The sequence below is a fragment of the Cetorhinus maximus genome, chromosome 26, assembly GCF_964194155.1.
Source record: "Cetorhinus maximus chromosome 26, sCetMax3.hap1.1, whole genome shotgun sequence".
Lineage (NCBI taxonomy): Eukaryota > Metazoa > Chordata > Chondrichthyes > Lamniformes > Cetorhinidae > Cetorhinus > Cetorhinus maximus.
Genome location: NC_135904.1, coordinates 3,653,564 through 3,659,056, shown reverse-complemented (window position 1 = coordinate 3,659,056; position 5,493 = coordinate 3,653,564). Strand labels below are relative to the sequence as shown.

The window sequence follows — 5,493 nt, the reverse complement described above, 5'->3', positions numbered from 1 at the left end:
AGACACCTGACCCCATCTACACTGTTTCTACTGGAAAGCCTGCACCATCACCTACAGGACTGAATCATCTCTGCATGACCATCTCATCATGTGACATCAACACCACCAAAGAAGTGAATTATCCAGCAGTTTTCTAACCCACTGACCTACGTGAAGGAATGCCTCATTGGGCTTTGATTCTGTACTCTGGAACCTACGTGATACAATATTTATTTTCTCTGTGGTCTCTGCATTGTAAATCTTTCCTTTCTCTATCCTCGTTTTACTGTATGAATGCAAAGGAGGCAACATTGCACCCCTCCTCCTGCGCATTGATGTGTGCAAATAAACTAATCTTTTAAGTTCACCCTGTGGGACTCTTAATAGAAATTGGATCAAACCAAAACCAAGGGGTTGGGAAATATGCCACTGCTTATAAAGAGGGAAGCAAATCAAAATACACCTTTCTGTTTATGGATGGGTGGCGAGAGGAGAAATTAGTGCTATTTAAATTAACCCCCTCCTGTCCATAACAAGGAGTGAACGCTACAGTGTTCTGTCTGATGTGTCATAAGTGTGATGCTTACGGGAACTGTGCAGTTTGCGCAAGGTTCTTTACACATTATATAGATACTGGCAGGAACGGGAAACGAAGAAGTCAGTAGGACTAGCCAGTAAAATAATATAGAATAACAGCAAGGGTTGAAACAAATGTGCTTCTTTCTTGGTTATTTTGATATGAAAAAACTATGGATGATGCACCATTATGGCAAGGATTTGATTTTGGAGTAGACTGACAGATTAAACCCTCTTCTTACAGCGGGTTGTACAATTTCATAGAATCATAGAATAATAGAATGGTTACAGCACAGAGGAGGCCATTTGGCCCATCATGTCTATGTTGGCTCTCAGAAGGGACAATTCACTCAGTGCCACTTCTCTGCCTTCTCCCCTTAGCTCTGCATATTCAGATAATATTCTTTTCAGATAATAATCCAATTCCCTTTTGAATAACTCGATTGAACCTGCTTCCACCACACTCTCTGGCAGTGCATTCTAGATCCTAATCACTCACAGAGTGAAAAAGTTTTTCCTTATGTTAGCATTGCTTCTTTTTCCAATTAACTTAAACCTGTGCCTTCTGGTTCTTGATCCTTCCACCAATGGGAACAGTTTCTCCCTATCTACTCTATCCAGACCCCTCAAGGTTTTGAATACCTCAACCAAATCTCTTCTCAACCTTCTCTTCTCCAAGGCAAACTGTCTCAACTTCTCCAATATATCTAAGTTACTGAAGTTCTTCATCTCTAGAACCATTCTCATGGATCCTTTCTTTGCCCTTTCTAATGCCTTCACATCTTTCCTAAAGCGTGGTGCCCAGATATGGACACAATATTCCAGTTGAAGTTGCACCTATGTTGTAAACAATTTAACATAACTCTCTTGCTTTTGTATTCTGTTCCTCTACTGGTAAAGCCTAAGATGCCATATGCTTTATCAACTACCCCCTCAACCTGTCCTGCCACCTTCAATGATTTGTGCACATATACACTTAGGTCCTTCTGCTCCTGCGCCCCATTTAGAATTGCACCCTTTATTCTATATTGTCACTCTGCATTCTTTCTACCAAAATTAATCACTTCACACTTCTCTGCATTAAATTGCATCTGACACTTGTCCGCCCATTCCACCAACTTATCTATGTCGTTTTAAAGCTCTACACTATCCTACTCACAGTTCACAATACTTTCAAGTTTTGTATTGTCCACAAATTTTGAAATTGTGCCCTGTACATCAAGGTCTAAGCCATTAATATATCAGGAAGAGCAGGGAGCCTAACATCGACTCTTGGGGAGCTCCATTTTAAACCCTCCACCAGTCCAAAAAAAGCCATTAACTACTACTCTCTATTTCCTGTCACTCAGCCATCTATGTTGTTACTATCCCTTTTATCCCACGAGCTCTAACTTTGCTCACAAGTCTGTTGTGCAGCACTTTATCAAATGCTTTTTTCCATGTACATCACACCAACAGCATTACCCTCATCAACTCTCTCTGTTACCTCATCAAAAAACTGAAGCAAGTTAGTTAAACACAATTTGCCTTCAACAAATCCATGCTGGCTTTCCGTAATTAAGCCACATTTGCCCAACTGACTATTCATTTTGTTCTGAATTATTGGCCAGGATTTTACAGCCCTGCCATGGCATCTCTCCCCTTAGTGGATGCAGTAAGGCATTTAAATCTCCATTTAGTTGGGCAGGACATTAATATCCTGCTGGGTGGGAGGGGCCATAGAATCCTGGCCATTGTTTCTAGGAGCTTCCCCCCCCCCACCAAAGTTAAACTGACTGGCCTGTAGTTGCTGGGCTTATCTTTGCACTTTTTTTTGAACAAGGGTGTGACATAGGCCAGTTTCTTGTGGCCTTGGGTTCATAACACAAAACTGCTCCAAGCTCGACATTAAACTTCTAACCTCTGGCACTCAAGCTGTGGGATGATTGATACAAGATATTGAAAAGTATCATACTGGACCTGGTCTTCTGAGGTTGTAATAAATTGTTAAGTTTGACCAGCAGGAGCTTTTTCTACATCTAATATGTACTGTACCTTACCTGGGAGTTTTACTCTAGATCCAACCATGCCTGTGCCTTACCTGGATGTGCCTGATACTGACAGGGGATGTCTGGGATGGAGAATTGTTCTATTCCCAATAATAACCTCCCAAGTGAACACCAAAATAACATTTTTCTTTTTAAGTGATGTAACACTTCTGTTGGGCTGGAATCTGGCAGATGTCATTCAATATTGATTAATTTAGTATTATGCACACGGGCAAGCAATACCAAGCAGGGTTGTATGCTCAAGGCTATTGAGGGAACAAAAACATGGAAGTTATAATACATGAATATCTGAAGATGCCTGAGGACATTGCAAAGGCATATAGGTCTAGAAATTGCTCAGTGGACATCTAAGGCCCCACAATAGCTAGCAGGAAACACACACTACTGGCCAGAAGCACACAAACCACCAACTGCAACATTGGTTAAAGTCAATGTGAGACGTTCTTCCTGCATGCTTGAAACAAGCGATTTTGAACATCTCTATCAAATCTCCTCTTCATTTTCTCTTCTGTAAGGAGAACAATTCCAGCTTCTCCAGTCTATCCACAAAATGAAGGGTGGGGTTAGGGTTGCCAGCTCTGAATAAATGTATTCTTGGAGGTTTCATCGCATGACTTGCCCCCATGCTCTTGCCATTAGTCGGGCAACACACCCATCCTTGTGATGCACCGCCTTCCTACACCAATTGGAAAGCACAAAGACTCATTATCCAATTGGATGATGCTTGTCTGTCAGCCAAACAGCCTTTTGCCCCCCATTTTCAATGTTTTGATTTCTGGGAAAGAGGAATGTTCAAAGAAAATGACAGAAACAATGTTTTTTTAATGTCCCAATGATTTTTCTTCAGGGTTGCACACAGCAGTGTCCTGCAGATTGATCTTCAATTCCGGAAGACTCCAGGCCAACACTGGTGGGCTGGAAACCTTGAGAGGGGTTGGGAGAATCTCATTGTGCAGTGGGTATGGAATGACAGCAGAAATTGTGGTGATAGCAAAATCCATAATAACTTTGAATAAAGGGAGCGAGTGCGCGCTTGAAAGATAAAGATGTCTTAAAGGGTTTGGGAAAAGATATGGTGGCCTCCTGTGCTGTAAAATTCCAAGATCCCAGCTTGCTCTGATGAGGGGATTCCATTCAACATGCATTTCAACAAGCTATGCTTGACACTGGTACACTTAACTTTTGTTTTAAAAAAATCGTGTCAAATTAAAAATGAGTTATTCTTTACACTGATACATATGACATTGTTTTTTTTAAAAAAAATTGTGCTAAATTAAAAATAAATAAGTTATCCTTTAGGGAGCTACATTTAACTCTGGTTTAAAAAGAGTCAAGCTAAAAATTCGACCGCGGCAGGACTCGAACCTGCAATCTTCTGATCCGAAGTCAGACGCCTTATCCATTAGGCCACGCGGCCGACAAACGGGCAGGTGGCAGCAGCTTATAAAAGCGTTAAAAGCGCGGACTGGCCCCGCCCTTTCCTCCCCTTCCAACCAGATTGTGTCATTGTGATGAATCCATTACACGGACCCGAGGTTTGGGCGGGGGCATCGGTCCGTGGAGGACGAGGATCTTTTTCCCCTTTAAAATTATAGGGACAATGTTTAACACTTTAATGTTTATGTGGTGCCGCCAGTTTCAACGGTCACCCGTTTTAAAATAATTTAAAATTATTGTCATATAAAAGCCAGGCGGCAGCTGATTTCTCGCTACATTGCCCCCTGGAGGAACCTGTGTTTAGTACACTTCTGACCTCTACAGGCAGTATTCCTCCGCTCACAGCGCCGCCTGGAGGATCCTGCCTTCCTCGGTCTGCCCGCAAGAGAGGCACAGTGGCAGCAGTATGTGCCATCTAATACAATTAATACAAGATGCACTGTAGTAACTCGGCAAGCCTCCTTCGACGGCACCTTCCAAACCTGCAGCCTCTACCACCTAAAAGTAAAAGGGCAGTGGATGCATGGGAACACCACCACCTGCAAGGTCCCCCCCAACCCGCCCCCAAGTAACGCATCAGCTTGACCTGGAAGTATTGCTGTTTCTTCACTGTTGCTTGGTCAAAATCCTGTGGGTGCACCTAAACCATGTGATTCGAGAAGGTTGCTCACCACCACCGTGTCAGGGCAACTAGAATGGACAATAAATGTTGGCCTTGTCCAGTGACGCTCAAGTCTCAAGCACAGATAAAAGCAACCTAAAGGCAGATAGTGTTTGCTTTAACTTTCTGTCCACATACATTGTGCTGCCTGAAATTATGGTTGACCATAGAAACCAGGAAGACTACAGATTCCATTCCAAGTCTGTGTTGGGATGCAGATCTCAGCCAATGAGTGGTATAGTGGATCAGTTTGGCCCCAGCATCAGTAGGTTAGAGAGGGGGCAATCAGTGGGGGTTTCTGCTCCTGTTGCAAAATGCATATGAGAATATCAAGGAAAACAAGGATCTAGTATTATATTAAGCAACCTTAGCAAAACTGATGTTGGTGGGGAGTTGCAGGGGTCGGGGTGGGGAGATGGTATGGTGGAAATGGAAAACTTTTCATGGGCTGAAGTGATAACTGACACAAAGGAAGATGGTTGTGGTTGACACAGGTCCAGTATATCATTACTTCAGTTCCTCAACCCAACGCACCCAGGTCTTTCATCGATGACCTTCTCTCTCATAATGTCAAGAATGCAGCAGTTCATTGATAATTCCAGTGTTCAAGCCAGATTCCTCCAATAATGAACCAGCACATGTCAGTCTACAGCAGCTCATGCAGAACATCCAGGCTTGGGCTGACAATTGGAAAATAACATTCATGTTACATAGACATCGTATAACAAGCACTTTGAACAATAGAAAGCCTGGTCACTTCCCTTTGACTGTCAGCGGCACCGCTATCTGTGA

General features: G+C 42.9%; 1 non-coding gene across 1 annotated transcript; it reads right to left on the bottom strand.

Moving 5' to 3' along the window:
• Positions 1-3,947: 3,947 nt before the first annotated feature.
• trnar-ucg (transfer RNA arginine (anticodon UCG)) lies at positions 3,948-4,020 on the bottom strand. The gene has a single exon. It is a non-coding gene; the product is annotated as a tRNA-Arg (tRNA).
• Between the last annotated feature and the right edge of the window lie 1,473 nt (positions 4,021-5,493).